This window comes from Puma concolor, chromosome A1 (genome assembly GCF_028749965.1).
Source record: "Puma concolor isolate L17-30 chromosome A1, mPumCon1.1.hap2, whole genome shotgun sequence".
Classification (NCBI taxonomy): Eukaryota; Metazoa; Chordata; class Mammalia; order Carnivora; family Felidae; genus Puma; species Puma concolor.
In genome coordinates this window covers 74,408,474-74,426,822 of record NC_141667.1, presented here as the reverse complement: position 1 = coordinate 74,426,822, position 18,349 = coordinate 74,408,474, and the positions used below count along the sequence as shown (strand labels likewise).

Genomic DNA, 18,349 nt, shown 5'->3' with positions numbered 1-18,349 from the left:
AGACTCATTTCTAGTGTGTTTCTATAATTTAAAGCACTCAAAATTGTTATTTATTATTATAAATAAAAACATATTTCTAGGATAACATTAGAAGGATATTCAAATGGTTACAAGTCAAAGAGTACACAGAGATACATTTAAGAAATTAACATAAAATCTCTCCTACTGATTCTTCTATCTACTAGAATTTAAGTACCATACATTTTGGGAAGATTCCACATGTATCAATAATTCTTTTTTTATATTTATTTTTTTATTTTAGAGAGAGAGAGAGAACATGAGTGGAGAAGAGGAGCAGAGGGGGAGACAGAAAGAATGAGAGAGAGAGAGAGAGAGAGAGAGAATAAATGAGGGGCTTGATCCCATGACCCCGGAGTCATACTCTAAGCTGAATTCATGAGTCAGATGCTTACCTGAGTTAGAGCCATCCAGGCACCCCAATCAATAGTTCTTTAATCAAATTCTATTTCTATTGTGATGGCAAAGGAGCTGTAAAATAATAAAAAGAGATGCTAGATTATGGGGTATATAATATTAGGAAGCAGCAAATCTTTTTATTTTATTGTATTTATTTTTAAATGTTTATCTTTATTTTTGAGACAGAGAGAGACAGAGCATGAGCTGGGGAGAGGCAGAGAGAGAGGGAGACACAGAATCAGAAGCAGGCTCCAGGCTCTGGGCTGTCAGCACAGAGCCCGATGCGGGGCTCGAATTCGTCAACTACAAGATCATGACCTGAGCCGAAGTCGGATGCTCAGCTGACTGAGCCACCCAGGTGCCCCAGAAACAGAAAATCTTTCAAAATGTGTGCAAGATCCTGCCAGTCTGACATGATTTTAAACCAGATAATCTTTGTCTACCCATTTTTTAAAACTGCACTTCGGAAAATTTCTTCAGAATTTTCAAAATATTTTGGCTTATTTTAAGTAGAGAAATCTTTTTGTTCTAGATATGAATTATTTAAACATCTATATTTTATTTGGAACAGTATTTAGTAAATAAATATATCAACTTAAACAATACCTATTGAGGTAAAGATAAGACCAAGTATTGATAACAGTTTCCTCCTTGAGTCCATAAATTAGTTCTGATAACAATTTTGCAAAAATTTTTAGAAAACATTTTGAAAACTGATAACATAAATGGGCAAAGTAAATAGTGTCCTACTTCTTCAAAGGAAAACACTTAGTATGTTTATTATGTTTTTATCACTCTAATGTTTCCTCTGAGACTAGGAAATGCAAGTACCCCATGAATGGGCATTCTGGACTTTTTTATTATTATCATTTTCCCTTCTCTTCCCTTTTAGTTAAAGGCTTTAAGGGTCATTAGGCCTCTAAAACAGCTGTACACTTGAAGATAGTTCCTTTGTTTTGTTTTGTTAGCCTATATCAAAGTTTGCAGTATTCTTAATTCCTTCCCTATGTTTCCCCCATCCACTCCTGAAAGATTTATTGTATCTTCTTTGGTGTTCTCCCTAAATTTGGTAAGTGTACCAGTTAAAGAACATCATATAGTTTTATAATGTTTTATGTATCTCCTCTTTTAATAGATGGGATTACTCCAGGGGCATAAAAAATAACTTATTGAACTTCTCATTCCAAGATCTTACTTTATGATGGGGATATAATAGATATTCTTACTTGGCAGAGGTTGAATTTACTTAAATTATAATGAAACAGACAGAAATGAGGAGATTATAAAGCACATGGTAAAAAGAAAAGCAGAGGGGATTTTCTTCATAGAAATTTAGAGCTAATAAGTTTGAAATAACAATGTGTTTATAGTTTAAAGTTCCAAAGTAATAAAGGAGAAAGTATGAAAATCTCTGTATGAAATGATTAAAAAATATCTTCTTGATAAATAAAGAAAACAGAAAATCAAAAGGAAAAAATGTCCTGACAACCAATGTCAGGAATTTATAAATCAATCAATCAACCAATCAGTCTTTCACGTTACTTTGACATTGGTAATTAGGAGCACAATAGCACAGTTGGAAATGAGAGAAGCAAATTACATAGAAATGTATACACTGCAAGGAAAATATCAGTGAGTTGAAACTAAGAGGTTTATTTCAAAGAAGTTAGTCATGTGCAGGTATAGTTTAGAAAACAGACTCAATTGTTACCTTGCCAAATAGGCCGAGAGAACTTCTATTACTTGCAAAAATAAAAGTGTTTTTCTAAACTGGATATCAATTGTGTGCTAGACAAGCATGGATGAATGTTTCGAGTTTTTTGATTGGGGAAGGAATGAAAGAAGAGATGGAAAGTAGCATGTGTTTCGTTATTGTGATTTGTAGGTGGTAAAGACACATAGAAGTGTGAAGTATCTGGGGCGCCTGGGTGGCGCAGTCGGTTAAGCGTCCGACTTCAGCCAGGTCACGATCTCGCGGTCCGGGAGTTCGAGCCCCGCGTCAGGCCTTGGGCTGATGGCTCAGAGCCTGGAGCCTGTTTCCAATTCTGTGTCTCCCTCTCTCTCTGCCCCTCCCCCGTTCATGCTCTGTCTCTCTCTGTCCTAAAAATAAATAAAACGTTGGAAAAAAAAAATTTAAAAGAAGTGTGAAGAATCATTTTAAAAGATTTATTCTAAAGGATTTTTAAATTTGTGTTGTCAAGAGCATAGACAACAATCAAAGTGGTGGAGTTTGGGTGAGTTCCATTCAGAGTTCTGCTCGCTCTCTTCAGTAAAATGATGGGTTCATCAAAATCAGGATACAAAGTAGCTCACTGATGACAGTAAATGTCAGTGGAATCTCTATAGTATTTATAAGGCATACTGAAGTTGAATAAATGAAAAGGATTTTATTATGATCTATTATATTTCATAAAAATATGAAAATAATCTTGCTTACGAGAAGAATAAAAGCTAGAGAAGGAAATAATGAATTAAAACCAACAAAAAGAAGGTATATAAGTAAACTAAAAATGTATAAACTGAATAAAATATAAAATATAAACATGTAAATATACCAAAAAAAAAAAAAAAAAAAAAAAAAGGATTCCAGGAGGATGACAACTTTATTACATTTGGTTCATTTTCACTTCCAAAGTCTGAGTTACCTTTTCAGAGCCAATCAGCTTCTGGGTCTAACACATAAGTGAAAACTCAGACTCTACTGGAAACCTGAAGAAGAAAGCTGATGCAGTATTCTTTTCTTCCATTACATGAGAGTCTGTGATCCCACGTCTGGCAATTCTGTGTTGAGAATCAGAACAAGGTGGACCCTGGGTCATATCTGGCCCAATGAGATTCATGGACTCTCTGGGAAAAGGGTGCAATAACAATGCATGAAGGCTCCTGAACACCCTCAGCTGAAGTATAATCAGAGAGATTGACTGAATCCTTTTCAAATGTCCAACTAGAAAAATATGAAGGGGCTGAAGCGAAACAGACTTTTGCTCTGACAGTCAAGTGCCATTAAACAAAGTACAATGGGCCCCTCTCTGAGATATCTGCATCAATAGAACTCTTAGTTCCACATGGGATGACGACAGTGTGTGGAAAACTTAAACAGTACATGACTCTGTGGTAAGAGTATTCACAGCAGGGGTGGCTAGGTGGCTCAGTCAGTTGAGTATTCGACTCCAGCTCAGGTCATGATGTCACGGTTTGTGAGTTTGAGCCCCACCTCACCTTGGATTTGTTGCTGTCAACACAGAGCCTGCTTCAGATCCTTTGTCCCCCTCTCTCTGCTGCCCCTCCCCACTCACTTGCTCTCCCTCTCTCAAAAACAAATAAATACACATTTAAAAAAGTATTCACAGCAATTGACTTAGAAAATGAAGAATTTATAGTTATACCTTAAACTACATTTACAAAAACTGACATATATATATATATATATATATATATATATATATATATATGATAGATGATAAATATCTTTATATAAATAGTTATAAAATGTTTTATCAGTGTTTACAAAATTAAAACAAACCTAGTGAATGGGAGTATTTTGTTGTAATTTTATGATGAGTACTTAAAGTAATGGTGGGTCTTACAATTGATAATACAATAAAATGTTATATACTGTTAAATAATGAGATAGTATGGGGATGTATAATATTAAGTAGTTCATAAAGATTTTTGAAATAGGAAAGTAATAATGTAAGGAAAATTCTAATAATGTGTTGGAAGCAAAGTACTTATTTATATTAGAAAACATAAGAAAATGTATATATGAAGGAAAAGCAAAAGAAAAGAGTTCCAAACGTTTCATTTGCTAATAGTGGAAGAGAAAATTGTCCAGGATTTTAAATACCCAAGTGTCTCATATTTAAGAGACATAAAAGACAGAGGTAGACCAGAGCAACTTAGTTGAGATAAAATATTTATCATTTTTATACATTTTTTTTCTCATGAGTCCTGAAGAAAGGAAGACAAACCATTAACTAAATGCATAAATAAAATAAGTGACCCTAGGAAAGTTTAGGATTAAGGTCCTAAAATGACATTTGTTCACACTAACAAAAGAAAGCAACAAGAAATGATGATATAGCATTATATAAGTAATAAATCTAAGAAACATCACAAGATTAAAGTCAATTATATTTAGTTGTTGTAAATCCTAAGAGCAGTATGCCTTCTTTAAAGACAGCAAGAAGCCAGATTAGACTAAAAACATGCATTCTCACAAGTATGTAAATGTCCCAATTCTCACCCCCATTCTCCTAGAAATACTAATGTACTTGACTTTATATTTGTTCCTGCAGATACCATTCATGTATATACAAGTGTAAGCACAGATATTTTTTTTTTTGTTTTTTAATTTTTTTTTCAACGTTTATTTTTGGGACAGAGAGAGAGCATGAACGGGGGAGGGGCAGAGAGAGAGGGAGACACAGAATCAGAAACAGGCTCCAGGCTCTGAGCCATCAGCCCAGAGCCTGACGCGGGGCTCGAACTCATGCACCGTGAGATCGTGACCTGGCTGAAGTCGGACGCTTAACCGACTGCGCCACCCAGGCGCCCCTAGCACAGATATTTTTGAGGGAGTGTTCCTTTTATTCAAAGGAAGTAACATTCCAAACTTGTTCTCAAATCTGTTCCTCTCACCAATAAAAACATTGTTTTTTTATCCATAATACAGGTCGACTCACCCAGTTTTTATATTACTAATTGGTCTATCATATGGATATTGATCATATATAATCAATACCCTATTTTTAAATTTTAAACATGTTTTAATTTAATTTTATTTTAGAAAGAGAGGGAGTATATGCAAGTGGTGGAGAGACGCAGAGGGAGAGAGAGACAAAATCCTAAGCAGGCTCCATGCTCAATGTGAAGCTCAATGAGGGGCTCAATCCCATGACCCTAGGGTCATGACCTGAGCCAAAATCAGGATGCTTAACCAACTGAGCCACCCACAGGAGGCCCTCAATACCCCATTTTTAAATGTTTACTATGAAGATGCCTCTCAGATCTCCTGCTGCAGAAAACATAATTAACTCAAGGACCCAGCTGCTGCACTCAGAAATCCATTGCTTTATTTCTATCAAGATTATGCTTCCTGTGGACTGCTCCAAAACAGTAACTGAGGGTGGCAAGAATACTAATTCAGGCCCATTTCTGAAGGACATAGGAATCCTCTGATGTGCAGTTTTGGCTTGAGTTCTCTTTGACAGTCTTGCTGAGTATTTCTCAGCTTTGCACTAGGGTCTCCAATGGTTCCACATAATCTTCCTATCCTTCTCTTCCTTCCACCTTAGGTCATACTTGGCATCTGACAACTCTCTCAGCCTCAGCTGGCTTCTTCCATTTTCTCTCAGAAGAATTTTTCCTAATTAATTTCTTGAACATTAATTCTCATCTTAGGGCCTCAGAGGGCCCAGACCAACACATTTAATATTTTTCAGCTATTTGGTAATATACATAAAGCATATGTAAGTGAAAAAAATCTCCATATTTGTAAGAAATTGTGTCTTAAGATTTACTACAAGTTTTCATCAATTATGCTCAGATCCCTTACACACAGGTAGAGTTGGATTAGATGTGACAGAAAATTTGATTGCCCTTATTCAACACAGCTCATTAAAACTATGTTTGTTTTTAAGAGTTGTTTGTTTTCCATCTCCCAAAGCTATGCCAGTTAACATGATTTATTGATATAGAGAACAGGACTATTCTTTATTAATTATATTCTAAACAATAACACTTCATCAGCAGTTTACTTAGTGTTAGTACTAGCCTAATGGGAAAAAAACACTAGATCTAACTAATGGTTCTCTTGTCATTTCAATCATTTTCTCCCTCCTCAACTGCAAATCACAATAGTTTGTTGATATTTTGCTTTGAATCTCCAACATTGTCACATTTCCCCTAGGTGGATTTATAAAAGAATTAAAATGCTGTTGAACTATTAAAATATTATTTAGTATAAAATTTCATTTTATTATAGTTAGAAGAGAACAAAATCCAAGTCTTATATAAAGGAGGTCATTTGAGTAAATGAGCTTCACAAAATGACTTACAGCTCATACTAAAAGGTCTGTAGGATGTCATTACAAGTCAGACTAGTGATTGTCACAGATATTAAAAGAAAACTTGAACATTGTAAAGCCAAAGTGTCACATTTCAGTATCTGAAATTGCTATGGAAGGAATTAGCAGGATGAAAAATTGTTGCCAATTATACTTCATTTATGTGAATATTAGTCTTCATTTAACCCAAGGATCTCTCTGTTGACTAGCCACTCTGACAAAGACAAGGTATCGGTGTTCTTTAAGCAATTATAATTTATTTAAATGTGTAGTGAATAAGATATTTTAAAAGATACTATATCATTTAGCATTTAGTGAATCATTTTTTAGCAACTAAATTTTTATTAATCAAAGTTAGCAAAATTTCTTAATAGTCAAATGATTCAATGAGTAAATGTGTAAACTTAGATTTACTCTAAAAAAGAAAATTTGAATGATCTGATTTCCTGCTGCCCTGGTGCACAGCTGGGAAAATCAAATCCAGCTTACAAGCTATTAAGTGACAAGTAAATATCATAGGAGTGAACCAGATAAATAGGCAAAGTAATCTTTGCCTATTTATAGTCTTACCCTTCTGCTATTCAATAATTTATTCAGCAAACTCATGATTTGTATCTAAGAATGGCCCCAGCTTTCTTTGAGCTTCTGTGTTAGATATATCTTGTTTAAATTAGCTGTTATATTTATAACACAAAACATCTCATGGAATCAGTCTTTGCTCTTAAAGTGCTACCAAGCATCCTACACACTAAGTCTAGTGCTCCTAGCACAACTCAAATAAGTAACAAACTAAGTGACTTAGCTTAGTAAAAATAGATAAAATTAAGCTATATTAAAACTGAAAATTTCTCTCCATCAAAGGACACAGTCAACAGAGTGAAAAAGCTATCTATGGAATGGGAGAAAATATTTGCAAATCAAAAATCAGATAAGATTACTATAAAGAATATATAAAGAACCCCTACAATTCAAGAACAAAAGCAAAAAACCTGACTGAACATGGGTAAAAGACTTGAATAGACCTTTCTGCAAAGAAGATAAAAATGGCTAACAAGCACACAGAAAGCTGTTCAGCACATTAGGAAATGCTGAAGTCGTTAGGAAAATGCAAATCAAAACCACAATGAGATGCGACCTTATCCCATTAAGATAGTTACTATGCTAAACATCAGAAACAAACAACAAAACCCAGAAAATCACAAGGGTTGATAAGGATGTGGGAAAATTAGAACTCCATGCACTGTTGGTGGGAATGTAAAAAAGGTGCAGCTATTATGGAAAACAGTATGGTGCTTCCGTCCAAAACTTAAAAGAGAATTACCATATGGTCCCGGAATTCCATTTCTGGACAGACACCCAAAAGAATTGAAAGCAGGTCTTGAAGAGGTATTTGTGCACCCATACTCATAGCAGTATTATTTACAATCACCAAAATGTGGAAGCTACTGAAGTATCCATTTATGAATTAATGGATAAACAAAATGTGGTAAATACATACTACTGAATGTTAATCAGATTCGAAAAGAAAACAAATTTTCCATAGGTTTTCTGACACATGTTACAACAGGGATGAACCTTGAAGACATTATGCTAAATGAAAATAAGCCCATTGCCCCACAAAAAAATACTGTATGATTCCCCTTGATATCTCAGTCTAGGTATCCTTGATACCTAGATGTAGCTACCTATGGCAGTCAAATGTATAGACACAGAAAGATGAATTTTGATTTCCAGTAGCTAGGGGGAAATGGGAAAAGTGTTGTTTAATGGGTATAAAGCTTTAATTTTACAAGATGAAAAGAGTTCTGGAGATTGGTTGCACAACAATGTGAATATACTTTGCACTGCTGAACTGTAGACTTAACATAATTAAGATAGTAAATTTTATGTTATGGTGTATTTTACAACAATTACAATTTTAAAATTTTCTTTGAATATTTTCTAAGTCATCAATTGGGAAAAAAATGGCCAAAAGAAGGAAAATGTTCTTTCCTTAATTGTATTATTTATATGAAAACATTCAATATATTTCTTGGCACATAGAAAGGACTAAAAATGGTAACTGCCTTATTTTTTCAGTAGACATAAAAGTATATGTATTCAGTTTTTCCTCACTTAATGACTTATAATGAATAGGTATTAGTTTTTCACCAGGAACACAAAGATGGTATTTTAAAAGGCTTTTTATTGGGGTGCCTGTGTAGCTCAGTTACATCCACTTCCACTCAGGTGGAAGCATCCAACTTCCACTCAGGTCATGATCTCGCAGTTTATGGGTTTGAGTCAGCTCAGAGCCTGGAGCTTGCCTCAGATTCTGTGTCTCCCCCTCTCTGCTCCTCCCCCACTAACACTCTGTCTCTCTCTCCCTCTCTCAAAAATAAATAAATAAAAGGAACTAAAATTTAAAGGCTTTTTATTTTACAATAGAATAAAAATTTTACCTAGGATGGCCCCTACTAAAAGGCACTTACGTCCTAAGAGCATCCCCAAAGCTCAGTTATTTCTACTTTCTTCCCCCCTCCATCTCTGAGATTTAAATCCTCCAGTTCTTTACATTACCCGAGGCAGTATCCTTCCTCATGGAAAGGTATTATCTAAGTTCCTTTAATTGTACAGAATACATGAATGATGCAGCTAAAGACAGGGGACAAGTAAACCAAAGAGAACAGTAAATGAAATTCATGACAGAATTGAAATAAAGCTTACTGAAAGACGGTAAAAAATTTCATTTTAAAGATTAGTAACCTGTGACCAAGATAGTAATGCGATTTGCCACAAACTACACAACTGATTAATTAAAAGCAAATCAGGTAGAAGAACCAGGAGTTTCAGTTTCTCTCTTTGACCATAAAAAAGCCAATTCACATGCACCCTCATTCAGATAATTATTCTCTAACTTCTAATTGTACTTACACATACAAAGCTGAAGATAGAAGCTTTTATATTTTATTTCAAAGCAGTGGATATTTTGATCTTTCCAGTTTGACTTTAAGGCCATTTTGCTTCCCATTAATGGTAAAAGTATTTTAACCAGAATTTCTAGTTTATTTACAAAACATTTTGTCAATTAAGTTATTTTTTTAATTTATAGACACTTATAAACATAGTGTCTATAGTAAACAACATAGTAAAAACATTTCCCTTTTTCCATTTTTCTTTTCATATTACTATTACTGTATTTACTTAATAAGGAAAATTTTTATCATAAATTTTACAATGAAGAAGGAAAAATTTTATTATAAATTTTACAATGAAGATCTCTCACTGTTCAGATACTTGTCCATTTTAAATTTCAGCAATTAGAATTACTGCCAAGAATCATGATCATTGTTTCTACCAATATTCCCATTTCAAATTTTGCAACGTTCAAAGTTACCAACAAAATGTGGTCATTAATTTTGATGACAGCTGTTTCTACGCTTTGAGTACCAGTATAAAATCATGTGAACTGAGTGAAGTATGAGTGCATGCATTCATTTCCTACATAATCTGTGGAAAAGTGTGAACAATTTCTCCCAAGTATTCTAGACTTGCTCTATTGACTGAAATACTTCCAAATACTCTACCTCTAAGTAATAATAAAAAGAAAATTACCTGGTCACACAAACAGGGTCAAAACTTCCTGCTTTCATCACAACTCCAGAACTCTCTTTCAGATGATGTTTTACCAACATCTGAGTACCACCTGTGGCAAGATATGTAGTGAGGATATTGCCTGTTAATGGTTAAGATGACCATGTGAGAGGTGTTTGAAGCTCCTTTTATAAAGATTCCATGCTGATCACATGGCTGGGTTTTCTAGTCATTTCAGTGAAATTGCAAACACTTGGAGAGCAGGAAGCCTGCAGAAGCAACGACTGAGAAAGAGTAATTTAACAGGCTATACTCTATTTTGGTGGAGCTGCTTTGGCCTGAAACTAAGAAGTAGTGCCTGTAACTTTGAATAAGCTATGGAGGTGGAAAGTGATAAAGAAAAAAGGATACTGGGTCAGCCCTTACTGTAAAAAATGACTTCCACCGGGGAGAAACACTGCCATCAGTAGTGACAATAGAAAAATATTTATTAAATCCATTAGTTTAATTGTAATTCTAAAGTTACTAAATGAATTTGAACCAGTCTATTTTCTGGAAAGAAAGAAAAAAATAAGTATCAGTTCACTCAAGAGACAGTAGCTACTCCATCATATCCCATTCATATCAAATTTCTGGGAGGGCAAGATTAAAGTCAACTAATACTTGATATTAACTGCAACAAATGTAACTAATAATTTTATGTAAATATTTTGATGCAATAAAGTTATATTTTAAATGTGATGTATAACTTATTTCTGGTTGAATTCCACAATATGATCCTTGCTTCTACCATCTGAAATATAAGCATAATAACTACTGTGGTCTGAATGTCTGTGCCCCCCCCCCCCACCGCGCTCCAAATTCATGTGTTGAAATCCTAATAATCCCTAATGATGATATCAGGAGGTGGAGCTTTTGGTAAGCCTTAGGCCATTAGGGTGGAGACCTCATGGGTTGGTTTTAGTCCCCATAAAAGAAGTTCCAGGGGCATGTGGGTAACTCAGTAGGTTGAGTGCCTGACTCTTGATTTTGGCTCAGGTCATGATCCCAGGGTCATGGGATTGAGCCCCACATCCAACTCCACATTGAGCATGCAGCCTGCTTAAGATATTCTCTCTCTTTTTGGGTCCTTTCCTTTTTCTTCTTGATCAAACTGGCTAGTGGTTTATCAATTTTGTTAATTCTTTCAAAGAACCAGCTTCTGGTTTCATTGATCTGTTCTACTGGTTTTTTTTTTTTGGTTTTGATAGCATTAATTTCTTTTCTAATCTTTACTATTTCCTGTCTTCTGCTGGTTTGGGGTTTTATTTGCTGTTCTTTTTCCAGCTCCTTAAGGCGTAAGGTTGGGTTGTGTATCTGAGGTCTTTCTTCCTTCTTTAGAAAGGCCTGGATTGCTATATAGTTTCCTCTTAGGACCGTGCATCCCAGAGGTTTTGGGTTGTGGTGTTATCATTTTCATTGATTTCCATATACTTTTAAATTTCCTCTTTAACTGCTTGGTCAGCCCATTCATTCTTTAGTAGGATGTTCTTCAGTCTCCAAATATTTGTTACTTCCAAATTTTTCCTTGTGGTTGATTTTAAGTTTCATAGAGTTGTGGTCTGAAAATATGCATGGTGTCATCTCGATCTTTTTGTACTTAGAGCTATTCGTGTCCCAGTATATGGTCTATTCTGGAGAATGCTCCATGTGCACTGGAGAAGAATGTATATTCTGCTGCTTTAGGATGAAATGTTCTGAATGTATCTGTTAAGTCTATCTGGTCCAGTGTGTCATTCAAAGTCATTGTTTCCTTGTTGAGTTTTTGATTAGATGATCTGTCCATTGCTCTGAGTAGGGTGTTGAAGTCTCCTACTATTGTGGTATTACTATCGATAAGTTTCTTTGTGATTAATTGATTTATATATTTGGGTTTTCCCACATTTGGCACATAAATGTTTACAATTGTTAGGTCTTCTTGGTGGACAGACCCCTTGATTATGATATAATGCCCCTCTGCATCTCTTGATACAGTCTTTATTTTAAATTCTAGATTGTCTGACATAAGTATGGCTACTATGGCTTTCTTTGGTTGACCATTAGCATGATAGATGGTTCCCCATCCATTTATTTTCATTCTGAAGGTGTCTTTAGGTCTAAAGTGGGTCTCTTGTAAACAGCATATAGATGGATCTTGTTTTCTTATCCATTCTGTTACTCTATGTCTTTTGATTGGAGCATTGAGTCCATTGACGTTTATATTGAGTATTATAAGATATGAATTCATTGCCATTATGATGCTTGTAGAGTTGGAATTTCTGGTGGTGTCCTCTGGTCCTTTCTGGTCTTTTTTGTTTTTGGTATTTATTTATGTATGTATGTATGTATGTATGTATGTATGTATGTATATTTGCATCTTTTCTCTCCTCAGAGAGTCCCCCTTAAAATTTCTTGCAGGGATGGTTTAGTGGTCAGAAACTCCTTTATGTTTTGTTTGTCTGGAAAACTTTTTATCTCTCCTTCTATTTTGAATGACAGCCTTGCTAGATAAAGAATTCTTGGCTGCATATTTTTCTGATTCAGCACATATAATATATCCTGCCACTCCTTTCTGGCCTGCCAAGTTTCTGTGGATAGGTCTGCTGCAAACCTGATCTGTCTTCCCTGGTAGATTAGAGACTTTTTTTTTCATTGCTGTTTTCATGATTCTCTCCTTGCCTGAGTATTTTGTGAATTTGACTAGGATATGCCTTGTTGGTCGGTTTTTGTTGAATCTAATGAGAGGTCTCTGTGTTTCCTGGATTTTGATGTCTGTGTCTGTCCCCGGGTTAGGAAAGTTTCCTGCTATGATTTACTCACATAACCTTTCTACCCCTATTTCACTCTTTTCCTCTTCTGGGACCCCTTGGATTCTGATGTTCTTCCTTTTTAATGAGTTATTGATTTCTCTAATTCTTACATCATGCTCTTTTACCTTAATCTCCCTCTTTTTTTTTTCTGCTTCATTATTCTCTATAAGTTTGTCTTCTATATCCCTGATTCTCTGTTCTGCTTCATCCATCCTTGCCGCCACTGCATCCATCCATGATTGCAGCTCAGTTATACCCCACTAAAAAGGAGAACTATAGACCAATTACCCTGATGAACATGAATGCAAAATCCTCAGCAAGATATTAGCCAACTGGCTCCAACAATACATTAAAAACATTATTCACCACGACCAAGTGGGATTTATACTGGGCTTAAGGGTCGGTTCAATAACTGCAAAATAATCAATGTGTTTCATCACATCAATAAAAGAAAGGACAAGAACCACATGATCCTCTCAACAGATGCAGAGAAAGCATTTGACAAAATACAGCATCCTTTCTTGATAAGAACCCTCAAAAAAGTAGGGATAGAAGGATCATACCTTGATATCATAAAAGCCATATATGAAAGATCCACTGCTAATATCCTTGTCAATGGGGAAAGACTGAGAAATTTCTCCCTAAGGTCAGGAACAAGACAGGCATGTCCACACTGCCAATGTTATTCAACATAGTAATGGAAATCTTAACCTCCAATATCAGACAACACAAAGAAATAAAAGGCATCCATTTTGGCCAGGAGGAGATCAAACTTTTACTGTTTGCTGATGACATGATACTCTATAAGGAAAACCCAAAAGATTCCACCAAAAAACTACAAGAACTGATCCATGAATTCAGCAAATTGCAGAATATAAAATCAATGCACAGAAATTGGTTGCATTTCTATACACCAAGAATGAAGCAGCAGAAAAAGAAATCAAGGAATCGATCCCATTTCCAATTGCACCAAAACCATAAAATACCTAGGAATAAACATAACCAAAGAGTTGAAAAATCTATACACTGAAAACTATAGAAAGCTTATGAAAGAAATTGAAGAAGACACAAAAAAAGGAAAAAGATTCCATGCTCCTGGATAGAAAGAAAAAAAAATGTTAAAATATCAATACTACCCAAAGTAATCTACATATTCAATTCAATACCTATCAAAACAACATCAGAATTCTTCACAGAGCTAGAACAAACAATCCTAAATTTGTATGGAAACAGAAAATATTCTGAATAGAAAAAGCAATCTTGAAAAAGAAAACCAAAGCAGGAGGCATCACAATCCCAGACTTCAAGCTATACTACAAAGCTATAATCATCAAGACAGTATGGGTCTGGCACAAGAACAAACACTCAGATCAGTGGAACAGAATAGAGAACCCAGAAATTGACCCACAAATGTATGGCCAACTAACCTTTGACAAAGCAGGAAAGAATATCCAATAGAATAAAGAAGTCTCTTCAGCAAGTGGTGCTGGGAAAAGTGGACAGCAACATGCAGAAGAATGACCCTGGACCACTTTCTTACACCATACACAGAAATAAACTCAAAATGAATGAACAACCACAATGTAAGACAGAAAGCTATCAAAATCCTCGAGGAGAAAGCAGGCAAAAACCTCTTTGATCTTGCCTGCAGCAACTTCTTACTCAACACATCTCCAGAAGCAAGGGAAACAAAAGCAAAAATGAACTACTGGGACCTCATCAAAATAAAAAGCTCTGCACAGCGAAGGAATCAATCAGCAAAATTAAAAGGCAACTGACAGAATGGGAGAAGATATTTGCAAATGACATATCAGATAAAGGGTTAGTATCCAAAATCTATAAAGAACTTATCAAACTCAATACCCAAAAAACAAATAATCCAGTGAAGAAATGGAAAAACACATGAATAGACACTTCTCCAAGGAAGACATCCAGATGGCCAATCGATACATGCAAAAATGCTCAATATCACTCATTGTCAGGGAATACAAATCAAAACCACAATGACATACCACCTTACACCTGTCAGAATGGCTAACATTAACAATGTAGGCAACAACAGATGTTGGTGAGGATGTGGAGAAAGAGGATCTCTTTTGCATTGTTGGTGGGAATGCAAGCTGATGCAGCCACCCTGGAAAACAGTATGGAGGTTCCTCAAAAAAACTAAAAATTGAACTACCCTATGACCCAGCCATTGCACTACTAGGCATTTATCCATGTGATACAGGTGTGCTGTTTCGAAGGGACACATGAATCCCCATGTTTATAGCAGTACTATCAACAATAGCCAAAGTATGGAAAAAGCCCAAATGTCCATTGATGGATGAATGGATAAAGAAGAAATGGTGTATATATACAATGGAGTATTACTCGGCAATCAAAAAGAATTAAATCTTGCCATTTGCAACTATGTGAGTGGAACTGGAGGGTATTACACTAAGTGAAATTATTCAGTCAGAGAAAGACAAAAATCATATGACTTCACTCATATGAGGACTTTAAGAGACAAAACAGATGAACATAAGGGAAGGGAAACAAAAATAATATAAAAACAGGGAGGGGGACAAAACAGAAGAGACTCATAAATATGGAGAACAAACTGAGGGTTGCTGGAGGGGTTGTGGGAAAGGGGATGGGCTAAATGGGTAAGGGGCATTAAGGAATCTACTCATGAAATCATTGTTTCACTATATGCTAATTTGGATGTAAATTTAAAAACATAAAATATGAAATTAACAAAAAAGATATTTTCTCTCTTGCTCCCTCCCTCTCCCTCTCCTTCCACCCCTGCCCCATTCATGTGCTTGCTCCCTCTCTCTCTAAAAAATAAAAATAAAAAAAAAAATGAAGTTCCACAGAGCTTCTTAGACCCTTCCTCCATGTGAGTACAAAAGCAAGAAGGTGCCAGCTATGAACAAGGAAGAGAATGCTCACCAAAACATGACTGCATTGGCTCCTCAATTTTAGACTTCCCAGCTTCCAGGCTGTGAGAAATAAACTTTTGTTGTTTATGAGCTATCTAGTGTATAGTATTTTGTTACAGCAACTTGAAGAGAGATTTAAAGGCAGCAATCAATGAATAATGAAATGTGGTTTAAATTTGAAATTTAAGAAGGAAAAGAGAGAGAGAATATGTATGTGAGAGAGAACAGAGAATTCCAGCTTGGCTACACATTTAATTCTGGAAAGAGCTACATCAGACAGAATGTAATTCACAAAATTCTGAAAATTAAAACACATACTGTGGAATTTAATGATAAGCATGCAGAATGGAAGAGTTGGCAGGCCAAGAAAGATTCAAAAAATTGTTTGTATCAGATGTTCCTATGACAAGATATGAGCCTTTTATCAGAGGCAAGAAAAAAATCACTTTTTAATTTGTCCATAGTGAATCGAATCGATTTCTAAAGCACAAGAATATACACATTTACAGGAAGATAATATACCCAGTGTGGCTGACTGAACAATGCACAGGATATTTCACATATACAACCTCAGAGGAGAATGCAGAAACCATTTGTATTTGTTTGCTGGGGCTGGCAAAACAAAGTGCCGCAGACTGGTGACTTCAACAATGGAAAATTTCCTTACAGTTCTGTAGGCTAGAAGTCTGAAATCCAGGTGTCTCAGGGTTGGTTTCTTCCAAGACCTCACTCCTTGGCTTGTAGATGGCCATCTTTCCTGTCTTCACATAGTCTTTCCTCTCTGAGTGCCTGTGTCATAATCTTCTCTTCTTATAAGGACAACAGTCATTTTGGGTTAGGGCACACACCCCTGTGACTTCATTTTTAGCTAATTCCCTCTTTAAAGACCCTACCTCCACATCTTGCTCATTCTGAGCAACGGGGTTCAGACTTCAACACGAACGTTTTGAAAGGGAATAATTCAGCCCACTACAGCATTATTCAGTTCTGCAAGAAAGAGCTGCACACAACACCTGCCAATCTTTTTCCCTCTTTTTAGTCTTGCTTCTTCACAGTGGAAGAATATACATAACACAGCACCCAGTACCTAAACTGTTATTCAGAGAGTAAGGAGTTGTCAATTATACTGGGAAGTGTATCACATGGGATATATACATATTACATCAGACTAATTTGAATATCTGAACAAAGCTTACCATATTAATTTTGAAAATATTAAAAAGAAAATATGTAGCATAATGGAAATATGAGAGTTAATATTTTTAAAGGGAAAATAAAATTTTAAAATTAAGTAATTTCTGTTTTAAAAATTAGAAGACAGACCAAGTGCAAAAGAAAATACGGTAAAGCCTTGGGTTGGGAGTAACTTGTCCTGCAAGTGTTCTGCAAGACAAGCAAACATTTCTAATAAATTTTAACTTGATAAATGAGCAATATCTTACAATACAGGTAGTATGTGATGCCAAACATCATATGATCACAACTGAGCCAAGGGTTCTTCTCTCTCTCTCTCCCTCTCTCTCACTGTGGGCTTGTGTGTGATTATCTCCCATTCTCAGATGCTTGGTATCAGGCCGTGGTGTTTGGCAGAAATCAGTGATTTTTAAGAATGCTGGAAGGTGTCCACCACTGGCACTAGTATACTTCAAAGCACCTACAGACAGTCCTTTGCTTTTCCATATAAACGTAAGCTTAGGAATGCTATGCTTCATTCTAGGTCAGGCTGCCTGCAGGTAGAGATCCTTCCCTCTACTACTTTATCGCCCGTATATTAAATACAGTATATGACAAGAGTTTATTAATACTGTACTGTAGTCAACATCCATGCAAACATATACAATGGCCCCCAAGGCAGAAGATTCCATTGAGCAAATAGATAGCAGTGATTCTGTTAGTGATAGTGAAAGTAATCCTACACAATAACCTTCCTCTCTCTTGTCTCCCTCATACTAGCCACGAAGGATTTCAAAGGTAAGTGCAGGTTAATTTGTTTACTTTTCTTTATATTTTGTATTTTCTTTATTATTTTCTGTTATAGTATTATAACTTTTTTATATGAATATTTTTAGGTTGTGGAATTTTCAGGTTGTGGAAATATTTAGGCTGTGAATCTGAGTTTCCATTATTACTTATGGGGAAATTCGCTTTGATATGCAAGTGCTTTGGATTACAATCATGTTTCCCGAATGAATTATGCTCTCAAACCAAGGTTTTACTGTACACAATGATGGAGGAAAAAAAAAGAAAAAAGTAAATTTCCACAGATGAAACACTGAAGAGAAACAATAAGAAATAAGTTCACTAAAGCTAAAAGTCAAAGTAAGATGATAAAATTTTAAAAAAATGAGATAAAAGGATGAGGTTGGATTAAGAAAAAAATAATAAAATCCCGGAGGAACAAATTAGAGGATTAAGAAATATATTAAACCAAATTACAGAGTTTCTATTTCTGAAAATCTAGTTACTGACAGTCTTAGTCCAGTAGGGTTTCTATAACAGAATAACAAGTACTGGGTGTCTTGTATACAACAGAAAC

The 18,349-nt window shown here is 35.4% G+C and overlaps 1 pseudogene; it reads right to left on the bottom strand.

Annotated features, from left to right (window-relative positions):
• LOC147584239 (protein BTG4-like) overlaps positions 1-16,565 on the bottom strand; it is a 115,030-nt pseudogene extending 98,465 nt beyond the window's left edge.
• Positions 16,566-18,349: the final 1,784 nt, after the last annotated feature.